This window comes from Silene latifolia, chromosome 9 (genome assembly GCF_048544455.1).
Source record: "Silene latifolia isolate original U9 population chromosome 9, ASM4854445v1, whole genome shotgun sequence".
In the NCBI taxonomy this organism is placed as follows: domain Eukaryota; kingdom Viridiplantae; phylum Streptophyta; class Magnoliopsida; order Caryophyllales; family Caryophyllaceae; genus Silene; species Silene latifolia.
The window spans coordinates 148,955,568-148,973,091 of NC_133534.1; the positions used below are offsets into that span (position 1 = coordinate 148,955,568).

The 17,524-nt window shown below is 40.2% G+C and overlaps 2 non-coding genes across 2 annotated transcripts; both read right to left on the reverse strand.

Moving 5' to 3' along the window:
- Positions 1-2,074: 2,074 nt before the first annotated feature.
- On the reverse strand, positions 2,075-2,181 carry LOC141602970 (small nucleolar RNA R71). The gene has a single exon (XR_012524872.1). It is a non-coding gene; the product is annotated as a small nucleolar RNA R71 (small nucleolar RNA).
- A 14,822-nt stretch (positions 2,182-17,003) lies between these two features.
- Positions 17,004-17,110, reverse strand: LOC141603280 (small nucleolar RNA R71). The gene has a single exon (XR_012525167.1). It is a non-coding gene; the product is annotated as a small nucleolar RNA R71 (small nucleolar RNA).
- Between the last annotated feature and the right edge of the window lie 414 nt (positions 17,111-17,524).

The window sequence follows — 17,524 nt, forward strand, 5'->3', positions numbered from 1 at the left end:
GAGCGTCCCTCCTTGGAATCCGCTCGGATTCCCCCTCAACAATCCGAGCGTCCCTTTCCTGAATCCGCTCGGATTGCACCGCCCAAATCCGGCCGTCCCGACTCTAATCCGCCCGGATTCACGCACACAAAGACGGATTTCATTCTTCAAGCTACGAAAAGAGAAGCCCTTCTCTCAGAAAATACCGGGTCCTCCTTGCTCAACTTAAAAAGTGTAATTACTAGTTTAGCCCTTAGTTAACCCTAATGCATCCTCCCTAATTTTCACTATAAATACCCCATTAGTCTAATTAGAGGAGCATGTTCTTCTTATCAATATTTAGAGTAGTTAATATCAATCAAATCTCTCTTCAATATTGTAATCAAGTATTAATCAAGTTTTAATCCAAGTTTTAGTTCTTTAATCTCTCTCTTGTTCTTCCTTTATTTTGGGTAATTAGAAGATTATTGGGTTTATTGGGAGATTGACACCCTTCCATCAATCATCAAGTTCTTCTATTATTCTTTGCATTATTATTTTGGAATCATTAGTAGGTATAATCTCTTAATCCCTTTTTAATTATTGCTAATTACTTTCATTTATTCACCATGTTTAGCTTTGTTAGTATGATTGACAACCTTGCTAGCATGATCAACATGATAATGAGTGAGTAGTCTCTTAGATAGGGTTTAATGGGTGATTAGGGGAAACCAACATGGGGAATGATTCATGCTTAAATCAATATGCTTTCATATCTTATTTGCTTGCTTGTTTTGATCTTAATACATGGACATGTTATATTTGATGAAATGCTAAGCCTATGAATCCTTGCATTTACTATCATCTACTATCCTTTCAATGAGACTTGTAAGACATAACCCAACTCGAGTCTTGTTAGACCATGCATGTGTTGAGTAGGAAAGATTAAGTCGACTTGTAGGTGTTGTACAATCTAATCGATTCGGCTCCGGGACCCAAACTTTCCTAGGATTGTAAGATATAACCCAACTCAATCCATCACAACAATAATTGCTTGCTTATAATTTGAGAACATGTTTGTATGATCATATCCCATGATTCCCCTATGATCCCATGACACCCTAGTGCCTTTAATCAATTGTTTACACCCCTTTAATTCATCTTGCTTGTTTATTTTCATTGTTATTCTAGTTTAGTAACCTTCTACATCAACCCAATTTGTGACACCCCTAGACACTATTAGTTACAATAGAATTTTCATTTCAATACCCGTCCCTTGGGATCCGACCTTTACTTGCCTCTTTACTAATTGTAGAGTTGTTTGTGAAGTATAAATTGTTTTTTGTATCGACCATTGACCAACGACCACATATACTTAATTGTGAACACGAAATGGCCTCGATCAAAAATGGCGCCGTTGCCGGGGACGGTGTTTAATTGATTTAAGATTTCTTTTTATTGCTATTAGTTGTGTCTTTCTTCACCTTGGGGAAGTAAAACTCCTCAAGGTTTGTTCTAATTGTTTTTGAGTTGTTTGATATTTTGCATGTCTAGAAGGTTACAAGGTGATTTGTTACCTTTTGACCGTGAAATCGAAAGAACCTTGACGAATAATAGGAGACTTGTTAGGAGGAATTTGAGAGGTGTTGGTGAAGTTGTTCAACCCACTAGTGAGTTTGTCAATCCTTTCGCAATAGAAGGAGAAGAGAACCCATTAAACAATACCACACAAAATCCACCTACAATGCCTAAATTCTCGTCACACTCTATACCCACCGAGGAGAATCTACCAAATGGTACTCCTACACCACAACATCTAACCGGAAATTTTATTGCCAAGTCCGCCTTCATCCAATTAGTTGAGAGGAGCCAATTTGGGGGGATGCCAAGTGAAGACCCTCATTCCCATATGGAAACCTTTTGCGACTATTGTGATGTTATCTCTCAAACGGGCGTGACTCAAGACTAAATTAGATGGGTCTTATTTCCTTTTTCCTTAATCGGCACCGCAAAGCAATGGTTGAAGGGCCTTGATAAGGCCACCCTTGGAATAGATTCTTGGAAGAAGTTAGCTCTAGCTTTCTACAAAAAATTCTACCCACCGGAAAAGACTAACATGCTAAGAGCTCAAATTACGGGTTTTAAGCAGAGGGATGAAGAATCTTTGTATGAAGCTTGGGAGCAGTTCAAAGGTATTTGTCGCTCATGTCCTCACCATGGACTTAGCGAATGGTTTTTGGTACAACAATTTTGGAATGGTTTATATGAAGATTCAAGGAACATTCTCAATATGAGATCAAATGGAATGTTCACCGAAGTTGATGACAATCAAACATGGAACAAAATTGAGGAAATGGCGGTCCATAATTCACAATATAGTAGACCTCGCAAGGCTACTAGAGGAGGAAAGCATGAAGTGGACTCCGTTACTCAATTGGGTGCTCAACTTAGTGCTCACATTGACACAATCAACTTGAAGTTTGAACAAGCTATGGCTAGACTTGAGGAAAACTCAAAATCATCAAAGCATCATGTCAATGCCATGACGGCATCCTCATCAATCCCAAGTGGGATATGTGAGAATTGTGGAACATTGGGTCATGACCCAAGTGAGTGTAGGGGAACAACCGAACAAGTTAATGCTTTCCAAGCTTACAAAAGTGGTACCCCTTATTCAAATTTTTACAATGAAAACACCAAGTTCCATCCAAATCTCTCATACAAAAGCCAAAATGTTCAAAACCCTCAAACAACATACACTCCACCACCCATGAGAAACCAAAATCAAAGACCCTTTTACAATCAAAACCAAGGTTACCAAAATCAAAATCCATACAATCACCAAAATGACCAAGGTTTTGATGTCCAAAAAGCGGTCCTCCAAATGCAAAAGAATCAACAAGAATTTTTCACTCAAATGCAAAAAGATAGCCAAGCAAAAGACACCACCATCAACAACATTCTAGCTCACACCAAGATGTTGGAAACACAATTGACTCAACTAGCATCTTCAAGCTCACAAAGACAAAAGGGGCAATTACCACCTCAAAGTAATCCCCCTAGACATGAAACGGTTAGTGCCATTCACTTGAGAAGTGGTACAAGGTATGAGGCACCGAAGAAGCAAGTTGAGGATGAAGTTGTGGAAGCTAGTGAAAAGGAAGAAATTGTGCAAAACTCCAAAGAAGGGGAATCATCAAATGAAGAAAGTTCAAAGAAAAATGAAGACAAGGCCAAAGAGAAGGAGCCCATTGTGATTAGACTTCCTTTTCCAAGTCGTCAAGCCAAGCCCAAATTTGATGATCAACTTGGAAAGTTCATGGAGATTGTGAAGAACTTAGAAGTCTCAATTCCTTTCACGGAATTAATCAATCACGTTCCGGCCTATGCAAAGTACATGAAAGATATCCTCACAAAGAAGAAGTCGATCCGGAAACTTGAGACTATCGCCTTCACTAAGGTGAGTAGTGCAATACTTCAAGGGAGTTCACCTCCAAAGTTAAAGGATCCGGGAAGCTTCTCAATACCGTGTACCATTGGCGACACAACGATCAACAAAACCTTATGTGATCTAGGGGCTAGTGTGAGTGTCATGCCGTACTCAATGAGTAAAAGGTTGGGAATGGGAGAGCTTAAATGCACCAATATCACACTCCAAATGGCCGATAGATCGACGAAGACACCATTAGGGATATGGGAAGATGTCCCCGTGCGAATTGGGAAGTTTTTCATCCCGGTGGACTTTGTCATTGTTGATATGGAGGAAGATTCCAACATTCCAATCATCTTAGGAAGACCTTTCCTACACACCGCGGGTGCGGTGATTGATGTGAAACATGGAGAGCTCACTCTAGAAGTGGGAGATGAAAGCATAACTTTTAATCTTGACAAAACCATGAGAGCTCCTCGTTTGCATGAGCCATGTTTCATGATTGATCATTATAGCCGGAAGGATGAAAGGAAGAAATCGGAACTCCAATGGAAGAAGAAAGATGAAGATGCTCCATTCAAAGAGCAAGTGAATTATGACAAGGAGAGCTTGCAAGGCTCATCAAAATCAACCAACGAAGAAGAGGATGGCCTCATTGGCCAAGAGAAGAAATTGGGAGAGTTGTCTCCATCTAAGCAAGAGATTTTCAATGATCAACTCAATGAAATTTGTGGTCTTTGGGACGACGAGTTTGAAGGGATTTTTAATCCCTACATTGGGCATGCCATCGATCATGATCAACAACAAGGGGCACGGTCTATTGAGGACCTCTACCATAATAATGAACAAGCTTTTGATTACTTTTTGAAGGTGTTGAGCAACATCAACAACACCTTGAACATGCCCCCTTGACATCTCATCAAGAATGAGAGTTTGGTGGAGTCCTCCCTAAACCACCACTTGTAAATATTTCTAACTCCCTAACTTACATTTCAATTCTTGTATTGCATTTTTGTCATTTTTGGATTTTTATTTACTTTGATCAAAATAATTGTCATGTAAGAGAGAAGTGAGGGAGGGACTAACGACTTCAATTGATGTGTAGTGCTTTACCTTAGTGTGGGGATGGCAATTGCCTACGCTATTCATGCCTTAGTAGTGCCCCCACAATGAAGAACACAAGATTTGAAAGAAAGAAAGAAAGAATGATAAGGGAATGAGTTTGTGCACGGGTGGAGCTGAATCCGTGTACAACAGGGAAGAATCCGAGTGGATTCCTGAGAATATGCCCGTCTTCAACAATCCGAGCGTCCTGCTGAGAAGACGTCCGTCCTGACCTGAGCTGAAATTGAAGAATTCTTGACTGTTAAAGAATCCGAGCGGATTTCTGGAAAGACGCCCGTCTCATAGAATCCGTCCGTCTTGTGAAGAAGACGCCCGTCTTTGCAGCTGAAGAAAACAAAGAAATTTCTCTGGACTGAAATCCGTCCGTCCTGCAGCAAATCTGCCCGTCCCAACACAAAAGAATCCGAGCGGATTCCCCAGAATCCGCCCGTCTTTAGGCGAGCTTCTGAAAATTTTGAAGCTACAGAATTCGCACGGATTGGGCCTAATCCGCACGGATTGCCCCTGCGTTTTCGAAAATTTCGACTTCTTTAAATACCCTCCCACCTTCATTCATTCCTTCATTCATTCATAAACACTACCCACAACATCAAAACCCTCATCCTCTCCATCACAAAAACAAAAACCCTCAAAAAAATCCACCAAAATCAAATCAAACCATCCTTCAAACAACAAATCAATCACTCCATCTTCAATAAAAATCAAAACCAAGAACAAAATCTTCAACCTTTGAGTCGATTTTTGATTTCATAAAGGCAAAGCCTTTCACCTTCAAATCGATTTGGGCATCCTACAAATTGAAGATTTTTGATTCTTTTCTTGGTTAGTTCATCAAATGGCAAGGACAAAGGGAGCAACAAAGGCACCAAAGGCAAAGGCTCTCTCTCAAAGGCAAAAAGCTCTCCAAACAAAGAAAGCTTTGGCAATTGTGGTATCAACACCAAACTTGGAAGTGCAACAACAACAACAAACTTCTATGGGAGCATCACCTTCTACTCCGTGTCGATCAACTCTTGCATTATCCGGAGGTAACTTTTATTTCCGATACCCATAGAAATACATTTGTCAAGTTTGCTATGAAATCAATTCAATCCACCAATTTCATATGTAAAGATGCCTTGGAGAAATTGGGTGTTCTTGAACAAACAAAAGCCTTTTTCAATGCCATGGGTTTGAAGAAATTGTTTGAAACAAAGGAATCGACATACCCCTCCCTTGTCTTGGAATTTTTAAGTTCTTTGAAAGTCACCAAAGTTGAGGATAGGGAAAATCTTGAGTTTCGTCTAGCTAACATTAGTAGACGCATTACCTTTAAGGAATTAGGTGAAATTTTGGGTCTTAGCGATGAATCGAGATATCTTAAGCATTATGGAAAGTATGACCCCGAGCCTCTTTGGGAGGCAATCTCCGGGAAGAAATTTGATGATTTTCATGCTTGTCGTGCTCTTTTGATCCATCATCGGTGCATAAGAGTATGGCACAAAGTTGTGGGAAATACCATAATTGCTAGGAAAGACACCAATCATTTCACAAGACTTGATTTTATTCTCCTTGAATCGGCTTTGAATGTCGGAAGAATCCATACCAAGCCTTTCAATTCTTTGAGGCTATTGGTTGATAGATGGCTCAATGTTGATAGTGGGAAGAAGGGTACAACCGTTATTGTTAATGGCGGCCTAGTCACGGTCCTAGCCAAGCACTTTGATCCTAATTTCAATAAGGATAGCAAGTACAAGGCAAAGGAAGGTGGCCATCTTATTGATATGCACATTATGATTAACAAGTTCAAGTGGGTTGCCCATAACCCCCTTGACACTAAATATGGATGGCTAACTAGTGAAGCTAGATCGTTCACCTTACCCTCGAAGATTTGTCGCCTAACTGTCCACCGGACCAACTATCTACTTCCCCTATCCGAAGAAGCCGAGTACATCATTCAACAACAAAAGGGTGATCATGAAACCCCCTCCTCTTCCATTGTTATACCACCTTACCCCTTTGTGTATGAAGAGTTCAAACCGGAAGGAGTTGAAATTGGGAAAGACTATGTCACTCTTCTTATGCAAGCAATGCACAAGCAAGCTTATGAAGATCGGAAGAATGCATATTTGGCTCAATATCCTCCCCTCCTACATTTAGCTAGGCAAGGACTCCTTGATCCATCTTGTCCTTTGCCTAGTTGGGCGGATAAAGAAGCCTTGTTTCCGGGTGCATCTAGGGACGTGGTGGGAGATAATGAGGTTGTTGGAAATGGTGAAGAAATTGATGATAATATTGAGGAAGAAGCAAGTGGAGATGGAGAAAGAGATGGTGAAGATGATGATGAACAAGATGATGGAGAAAGTGAAGAAGAAAGTGACAAGGAAAGTGGCAATGTGACCACTTCTCATGAGGGAAGTGGTGATGATAATAGCATGATGGAAGACTAGCAAGCCTTGGAGACTCCTACACTCCCATGGTTTGTCTATATCTCTTTGTATCTTATTTCATTTTGATCATTGTTGGTTTAGTCCTAGCAACATCAAAGGACTCACACCTCGGTTCCATTGAGGTGTTCTTCGTTTATTGTTCCCATTTGTAAAATCCAAAATGACAAATCTAGTTTCATGCATAGCATAGTGTGTGCATGAACTATACCCATCCTTGAACATTAGCAATAGTGTCTAACTCGGTTTGGGGAAGTAAATGCATACACAACGGGAGGTAATCTAAATTACCCTCTCCGTCATAACAAAAACCATGCATCATGTAGTTTAGCTTAGTATAGAATTGCATTTAGTATAGAAATCATGCATCATCTTTGCATAATTTCCATCATTTTGGCCATTGAGGACAATGCCCATATTAGTGTGGGGATGGGAATTCTAACACTTAACTTTTATTCAAAAACCATAAAAATTGAAAAATTTCAAAAATCATAAAAATTGAAAAAATTGAAAAATCCAAAAACAAGTTCATTTCCTTTGTATATATTGTGTTTGTTTTATCCTTGTTCACTTTGATTGACTACGCCACATCCGAGACATGAGGATATTGAAGACCGCATTGTATGATCTTTCCAATCTCCTTTTTCCTCTTTATGTTAATGACTATGTGGCTTTATTTTGATTGATGCGGTAAAAACAATGTGAACTTAGGATTGCATTTAGTTTATATGGCATATTAGTTGGTAGAATCATTTGCATTAGGATGTATATATGTTAGTTGCATCATGGCATGTAGTTTGCATGTTAGAAAAATTTTGCGAAACCGTCTATTTGGGAAGCTTGACAAGTGTATATAGGCCCTAGTAGATGCTTTTTATTCTTAAGACTTTGCTTGTTAGAATGCTTGTAAAACACCCTAGGATGTGTCATGCTAGTATCCTTTGACCCATGGATTAAGGCCTAGTCAAGAGTACCTTGTGGTGTGATAACTCCTTGGCTACCGTTTATTCCAAGGTGACCCTTGAAACCATGCAACCATCATTCATCCATGTTCTACCATATATTTTTGTCATCAAAGGGAATGGGCACAAAAAGAAATCAATTTGAGTTCAATGAAATGAAAAGTGAAAGAAAGTTTGCAAAAATGCATCAAATGAAAAGAGGAGCAAAAATAGAACTCCTAAGCTTCAAATACAAGGCACCCTCGTTACTAATTGGGGTGACTTTGAAAATGTTCAAAAAGAAATACAAAAAGTTGTCAAGTATTGAAATGCCAAAAATCAAAAAGAAATGGCAAGAAAGTGTTCTCAAATGTCAAATGCCACATGAAATTGGGGGGAAAAACAACAATGAAAGCAAACTCCCAAAATGAAACTCAAATACTATCGATCCCTTTTCCATCTTATCCATTTTTGTGCATGGTAGAGAGGGGACGACCCTTCTTCTTGTCTAGGCAAGAGGGGGAATTCCGCGATCCTCCAGTGTTTCTAACACCATAGGGAGCCTACTCTTGACAAAAGCATTTAACGATTGAGGACAAAGGTACCCTAGCTTGACACATTTTGGAGGTGATTTATTGGTATCCTTCTAGGCTTAGTAGTTTGAAGAAATTGCATCTATGAAGGATTGTGTACCCTTGAATTGCTTCCCTTGTAGATAATTTCCGCCACTTAGATGAGGAAAGTGGCTATTCTTTTGTAGATGCATCCATTACTTGTTTTGTGTGTGCTTTAATGTTTGGATGTGTCGCCATTTTGGCAAGACCCACCTTGCCTTGCAAAAAGGCATCCTACCTCATGGTTGTCTTGTTGTGAGTTGAAGGGGCGGAGTGAGACCCTCTAATTGTCTCATATCGGCTATTATTATTAGGATAGGTTAGTTTTGGTCCTAGTCTTTGTCACCTCTTTACTCGGGACGAGCAAAGGTTCGGTTTGGGGATATTTGATGTGACCATAATTAGCGCATATTTAGCCCCCGAATTAGCCTTGTTCCCATGCTTTTTAGTGCCTATTTGGGTCATTTCTTATCTTTAGTTCTTTGTTTTGCATATTCTTTGAGATTTTGATCCCTTGGTAGGAAAGGAGTAAGAATCTTGCATTTTCATGGCAAAACGAGGCTAAATTGATTGTATTCAATGACCAAGCATCAAGAAGAGACAAGACTAGAAGGCCTTTGTACATATCATAGTAGAAGAACAATGTTGAGAAAGGATCCTTGCGTCCCCAAGGAATTTATGAAGAAAAGGGAAGAAAATAAGAAGAATTGACGCTGACCAACAATCCGAACGGATTGCAGACAATCCGTCCGTCCAGCCTCAACAATCCGAGCGTCCCTCCTTGGAATCCGCTCGGATTCCCCCTCAACAATCCGAGCGTCCCTTTCCTGAATCCGCTCGGATTGCACCGCCCAAATCCGGCCGTCCCGACTCTAATCCGCCCGGATTCCTGCACAGCACGGATTTCATTCTTCAAGCTACGAAAAGAGAAGCCCTTCTCTCGAAAAATACCGGGTCCTCCTTGCTCAACTTAAAAGTGTAATTACTAGTTTAGCCCTTAGTTAACCCTAATGCATCCTCCCTAATTTTCACTATAAATACCCCATTAGTCTAATTAGAGGAGCATGTTCTTCTTATCAATATTTAGAGTAGTTAATATCAATCAAATCTCTCTTCAATATTGTAATCAAGTATTAATCAAGTTTTAATCCAAGTTTTAGTTCTTTAATCTCTATCTTGTTCTTCCTTTATTTTGGGTAATTAGAAGATTATTGGGTTTATTGGGAGATTGACAACCTTCCATCAATCATCAGGTTCTTCTATTATTCTTTGCATTATTATTTTGGAATCATTAGTAGGTATAATCTCTTAATCCCTTTTTAATTATTGCTAATTACTTTCATTTATTCATCATGTTTAGCTTTGTTAGTATGATTGACAACCTTGCTAGCATGATCAACATGATAATGAGTGAGTAGTCTCTTAGCTAGGGTTTAATGGGTGATTAGGGGAAACCAACATGGGGAATGATTCATGCTTAAATCAATATGCTTTCATATCTTATTTGCTTGCTTGTTTTGATCTTAATACATGCACATGTTATATTTGATGAAATGCTAAGCCTATGAATCCTTGCATTTACTATCATCTACTATCCTTTCAATGAGACTTGTAAGACATAACCCAACTCGAGTCTTGTTAGACCATGCATGTGTTGAGTAGGAAAGATTAAGTCGACTTGTAGGTGTTGTACAATCTAATCGATTCGGCTCCGGGACCCAAACTTTCCTAGGATTGTAAGATATAACCCAACTCAATCCATCACAACAATAATTGCTTGCTTATAATTTGAGAACATGTTTGTATGATCATATCCCATGATTCCCTTATGATCCCATGACACCCTAGTGCCTTTAATCAATTGTTTACACCCCTTTAATTCATCTTGCTTGTTTATTTTCATTGTTATTCTAGTTTAGTAACCTTCTACATCAACCCAATTTGTGACACCCCTAGACACTACTAGTTACAATAGAATTCTCATTTCAATACCCGTCCCTTGGGATCCGACCTTTACTTGCCTCTTTACTAATTGTAGAGTTGTTTGTGAAGTATAAATTGTGTTTTGTATCGACCATTGACCAACGACCACATATACTTAATTGTGAACACGAAATGGCCTCGATCAAGAAGCTTATACGAGAGCCTGCTAGTGCTCGTTTAAGCGAGATATCACCGGAAAGACCTCGTTCTAGAGGTAAGAAGCGTCCAAAGGATATTGAACTTGCACCGGAAGACACTCTAGAAGCGAGAAACAAGGGACTCGAGATACCAATCACGGTTCCCTTCCCGAGGCGGCTACAGAATACCAAAGTTAATCAACAGTTTGGCAAATTTGTCGAACTTTTGAAAGCCTGGAAGTCAGCAAGCCGTTCACTGAATTGCTAACTAAGGTACCCTCTTATTTAAAGTTTATGAAAGAAATTTTAGCACGTAAGATGACTATTAATGACAGTGAGACCGTAGCTTTGACTGAGGTGGGGTCAGCCCTATTTCAAAATAAGTTACCCCCTAAGCAATCAGACCCGGGTAGTTTTTCGATTCCGTGTCATATCGGTATGCAATTGATTGATAATGCGTTATGCGATTTAGGCGCTAGCGTAAGTGTCTTACCTTTGTCTATGGCTAAGAGACTTGGTTTGACAAAGCTGAGTTGCACCAACATGACTGTCCAGATGGCCGACCGTAGTCTATCACGGCCATTAGGTATAGTAGAAGACGTACCTGTTCAGATCGGGAAGTTCTTTATTCCCGTCGACTTTGTTGTCTTAGACATCCCTGAAGATGCACACACCCCTATCATTTTAGGGAGACCGTTCCTATCCACTGCCCGTGCAGTAATAGACGTCAGGGGGAAGACTTTGACCTTCCAGGTAGGGGACGAGGAGCTGATTTTTCATCAGTCCAAGTTCCGGAGAGCTCCCATGCAAGCCCAGCCTTGCAATGCTCTTTCTTCTATCAGTCCTATAGTTGACACTCCAGATGAAAACTTGGAGAATATTGCTGTTATTGCTAACCCTCCGCCTCATGCTGAGAGCAAAAAGGAGGAGAGTTCGTCTGTTTTCCTTACTGCAGGTACAGATGAAAGAAAGAAAAGAGTTGTCAAAGGATGTTGTGCAACTGTTGTCAATCAAATTGGAAGCAAGGATGTCAAAGAAGATGACAGAGGAGCAAGGACGAAGCAAGTTCGAACCTACGTGGATTGGAACTACATTCCTCCTACTGCTGCAAATAGTGATTCAAGCTCATGGAAATTAAAGAGGTCGGTCAGTATTGCTGAGGTGACGTCCTCCAGTCAGAAGCCCACGAAGGGGCTACTGAAATTTGATGGGAATTAAACGGGGAAATGCCCCTGTGGACAAGGCCCTCGGGAACTGCGTCCGCGGGATCCACACCAGGCATAATCGACTCGAGGTTCTTTCGAATCGAATTAAGACCAATTAGAGTCGCCACCAAGTTTTTTGGGAACTTGGAACCGTTCAAGTCAACTTTACACCTTTCATCGAAAAGCATATAGCCAATCGACTACGAGTGATTAAAGATAAAGACTTGTACCCTATATCACTCGATTTGAATGACTCTCGTAATCCAATGGTATTTAGACGGATCCACAAACCATAGATCTTGAGTAAGGGGTGAGGGTACGTGTTGGGAAGCCCATAAGGACACCCAACCCCGCCCGTCGATAACGGCCTCTACTAAGTCAAGTGTCGGATTTCAAACAAGGTCATAGCTACTGCGATGTATGATATGCAAACGTTGTTTTAACCCTAACATGTGACAACAATTTCTATGTCGTTTTAGATGCAACTAAACTAACTTTGTCAAAGTTGTAATTTAGCATGTGGGTTGATTGATCTAGCAACATTCAAACGAAACAAACAAGGCTTAAAGGGGGAATGGGGGAGCCGTTGGGATCTACCTATTACAAACCAGGCATTTCATGCCGACACAACAATAAATTAAAGATACAACTCGATCTAAATACAATTGCTACATACGTAACCATAAACGACACAAAACACGGCCACTTGGCCTAGAAAACCGTGCACAAGGGGGGTGACTCACGGCCTACATGACACACGGCCTTGGGTCACTCCTCGTAATGCGTGCTTTCACTTAATCTCATCGAATTAGACATAGGGCTATGCACCAAAGCATGCATTAGCATAAACCGGGCCATGTTGCTTTAGACAACATGCGGTTTACTACGCTCCTACAAGCATTGGGAAACAACCGTCTAACCAAACAAGACAAAGGTTTTTTGAAAAGGTTTTGACTCAATAAAAGGAAAACTAACTCGAGAGATTACAACTCGATAAACAAACGATAAATTACAAGCTATTAAACGACAAAGGACAAAAGATATAAAACAAACGAGACAAAGAGAAACATGACCAACCCCACGGCCTAAAGCCACGGCCACAGACACGGCTGCCCTAATTCCTAGTCGGGTTCATTAGTTAGATGGATTTGCAAAGCGATACGGGAGATGCATTAGAAAACGATGATAAAAAAAAGGTCAGAAAGCCTCGCTTAAGATCAAGTGTTTCACACGGCCCAAAGGGGTTGAATTAGGTCAAATTTACAAATTAAGTTAACTCATCGAGTGTTAATAAGAAGGTGCTAATCACGCACTCTTATACTAGCGAGAAATTAGGTGAAAAAGAAAGATGCGTTCAATTATTTACAGAATTGTTAGATCGGTTTTTAAAGCTATGTCGATGTACCCTAATGTGTCTAATTAGATTATTAAATTAATCTAATGTCATCTAAATGAGTTATATGTTAACAATCAGAGGTCATACTAACATGTGACGGGTCCTAAGATGGGTCGAATCACACGAGAGAAGAGGAGACGTCAAAAGCGAAGAACGAAGTTAAAATTTGTTTTATTAATGCCCTACCTTGAACACGAGGATATGTAAATGAGACGGGGTGTACGACCGACTGATGTAGCGGTTTCTTTTCCCATCTCAAGTCAACGCGGGTGTTCATGGTGGTACTTTAACTCATACTCGGACTAAACTAGTTTCATAGTTAATTTAGACGATAAATAAAGAACGATAAACAAACAAACAAACTATAAGAAAAACAACATAAAAACGAAATAAAAGGAAGAGAAAGAAGAGGATTTGATGCACCCTCAACCTACATGTATCGTTGACACCGTCTTGGGTCGTAATCGATGGTAGATTTTATCTCGAGAGGCCGTCGTCGACGAAGAAACAAAGCAACACGCGTTTTTTGACAAATCTGGATAGCAACTTTCAAACGATGATATCTCCCTCGTTTCACGACGAAAATTCGATTTAAAAGATGTTTTGAAAACTAGAAAGAGAGGAGAACAGAGATCTTAAAGCAACCCCTGCTCGTTTTGGGTTATTGGGCACGAAAAACGAGCACAAACAGAACTGGACAGACAAGAATAAACCGCGAAAACAGAGTGTATAACACTCTGTTTTTCGAGGGATTTCGTGTACTCTCAAGGGCAATTTGGCTCGTAAATCTTTGTCTAATGTGTAGATGGATATTATGTGGTTAATTAGGAACAAGGAAATCGAGTTTTGATGGAGGTTTGATGGAGGAACGAGTTGCTTTTCGAGGAGGACACACAAACAGTTTCAGTTTGTGTGTCGGTTTTGTTTAGGGTTTTTGGGAGGTAATTAGGGTTTGTTTCTGAGGTTTAAAGCTTGTAGGTGATGGTAGGATGTGGGGAGAACTTAGAGCAATGAATGTATGGTGAAGGGGTGGTATTTTTAAGGAGTTAAAGTAGGTTAAAAGAGAGGGAGAGGCAATCGGGCTTCATCCCGTATGGCTGCTGTCCAGCAGCTTTTGTGAGGGTTTGAGGGGGGTTTTCTTGGTGATTAAGCTAGGATAATATGGGTAGGATATTAGGGTATGGGTTAGGGTTAATGGGCACGGGTTTTGGTGGTGTTTGGAGCGGGTTTTGGGCTCGGGATTGAGCTGCCAAAACAGGGGGCTGCTCGGTTTAATGCGGGCTGATTGGGGGGTGTTTGGGGATGGAATTTGGGCCGTGGAAGGGGGTTCAGATGCGACCATAATTGGCGCATATTTAGCCCCCGAATTACCATTGTTTCCATGCTTTTTAGTGCCTATTTGGGTCATTTCTTATCTTTAGTTCTTTGTTTTGCATATTCTTTGAGATTTTGATCCCTTGGTAGGAAAGGAGTAAGAATCTTGCATTTTCATGGCAAAACAAGGCTAAATTGATCATATTCAATGACCAAGCATCAAGGAGAGACAAGACTAGAAGGCCTTTGTACATAGCATAGTAGAAGAGCATTGTTGAGAAAAGGATCCTTGAGTCCCCAAGGAAATCCCCAAGGAATTCATGAAGAAAAGGGAAGAAAAAGAAGAAGGAAAGCTGCTGAACTACAATCCGAACGGATTGTAGAGAATCCGCCCGTCCTCGCCAGTCCGAGCGTCCTCACCAGAATCCGCTCGGATTCCCCATGCCCAATCCGAGCGTCTTGTTCCTTGATCCGCTCGGATCGTCCATCCCATCCGGCCGTCCCGACTCCCGGCCGCACGGATCACAAAGACATCACGCTTTAGTTCTTCAAGCTACGAAATGGAGAAGCCCTTCTCTCGGATAATCCCGGAGGCTCCTTGCTCAACTTAAAAAGTGTAATTACTAGTTTAGCCCTTAGTTAACCCTAATGCATCCTCCCTAATTTTCAATATAAATACCCCATTAGTCTAATTAGAGGGGCATGTTCTTCTTATCAAAAATTAGAGTAGTTAATATCAATCAAATCTCTCTTCAATATTGTAATCAAATATTAATCAAGTTTTAATCCAAGTTTTAGTTCTTCAATCTCTCTCTTGTTCTTACTTTATTTTGGGTAATTAGAACATTATTGGGTTTATTGGGAGATTGACAACCTTCCATCAATCATCAAGTTCTTCTATTATTCTTTGCATTATTATTTTGGAATCATTAGTAGGTATAATCTCTTAATCCCTTTTTAATTATTGCTAATTACTTTCATTTATTCATCATGTTTCATTATGTTAGTATGATTGACAACCTTTCTAGCATGATCAATATGATAATGAGTGAGTAGTCTCTTAGCTAGGGTTTAATGGGTGATTAGGGGAAACCAACATGGGGAATGATTCATGCTTAAATTAATATGCTTTCATATCTTATTTGCTTGCTTGTTTTGATCTTAATACATGCACATGTTATATTTGATGAAATGCTAAGCCTATGAATCCTTGCATTTACTATCATCTTCTATCCTTTCAACTTGACTTGTAAGACATAACCCAACTCGAGTCTTGTTAGATCATGCATGTGTTAAGTAGGGAAGATTAAGTCGACTTGTAGGTGTTGTACAATCCAAGAGATTCGGCTCCGGGACCCAAACTTTCCTAGGATTGTAAGATATAACCCAACTCAATCCATCACAACAATAATTGCTTGCTTATAATTTGAGAACATGTTTGTATGATCATATCCCATGATTCCCCTATGAACCCATGACACCCTAGTGCTTTTAATCAATTGTTTACACCCTTATTTCATCTACCTTGTTAGTTTATTTTCATTGCTATTTTAGTTTAGTGACCTTCTACATCAACCCAATTTGTGACACCCCTAGACACCACTAGTTACAATAGAATCTTCATTTCAATACCCGTCCCTTGGGATCCGACCTTTACTTGCCTCTTTACTAATTGTAGAGTTGTTTGTGAAGCATAAATTGTGTTTTGTATCGACCATTGACCAACGACCACATATGCTTAATTGTGAACACCAAATGGCTCCGATCAAAAATGGCGCCGTTGCGGGACGTGTTTAATTGATTTAAGATTTCTTTTATTGTTTTTAGTTGTGTCTTTTTCACCTTGGGGAAGTAAGACTCCTCAAGGTTTGTTCTAATTGTTTTCTAGCTGTTTGATATTTAGCATGTCTAGAAGGTTACAAAGAGATTTGTTACCTTCTGACCGTGAAATCGAAAGAACCTTGACGAATAATAGGAGACTTGTTAGGAGGAATTTGGGAGGTGTTGGTGAAGTTGTTCAACCCACTAGTGAGTTTGTCAATCCTTTCGCAATAGAAGGAGAAGAGAACCCATTAAACAATACCACACAAAATCCACCTACAATGCCTAAATTCTCGTCACACTCTATACCCACCGAGGAGGATTTACCAAATGGTACTCCTACCCCACAACATCTTACCGGAAACTTTATTGCCAAGTCCGCCTTCATCCAACTAGTTGAGAGGAGCCAATTCGGGGGAATGCCTAGTGAGGACCCTCATTCTCATATGGAAACATTTTGTGATTATTGTGAAGCTATCTCTCAAACGGGCGTGACTCAAGACCAAATAAGATGGGTCTTATTTCCTTTTTCGTTAATCGGCACCGCAAAGCAATGGTTGAAGGGCCTTGATAAGGCCACCCTTGGAATAGATTCTTGGAAGAAGCTAGCTCTAGCTTTCTACAAAAAATTCTACCCACCGGAGAAGACCAACATGCTAAGAGCTCAAATTACGGGTTTTAAGCAAAGGGATGAAGAATCTTTGTACGAAGCTTGGGACCGGTTCAAAGGTATTTGTCGCTCATGTCCTCACCATGGACTTAGCGAATGGTTTTTAGTGCAACAATTTTGGAATGGTTTATATGAAGATTCAAGGAACATTCTCAATATGGGATCAAATGGAATGTTCACCGAAGTTGATGACAATCAAACATGGAACAAGATTGAGGAAATGGCGGTCCATAATTCGCAATATAGTAGGCCTCGCAAGGCTACTAGAGGAGGAAAGTATGAAGTGGACACCGTTACTCAATTGGGTGCTCAACTTAGTGCTCACATTGACACAATCAACTTGAAGTTTGAACAAGCTATGGCTAGACTTGAGGAAAGCTCAAAATCATCAAAGCATCATGTCAATGCCATGACGGCATCCTCATCAATCCCAAGCGGGATATGTGAGAATTGTGGAACCTTGGGTCATGACTCAAGTGAATGTAGGGGAACAACCGAGCAAGT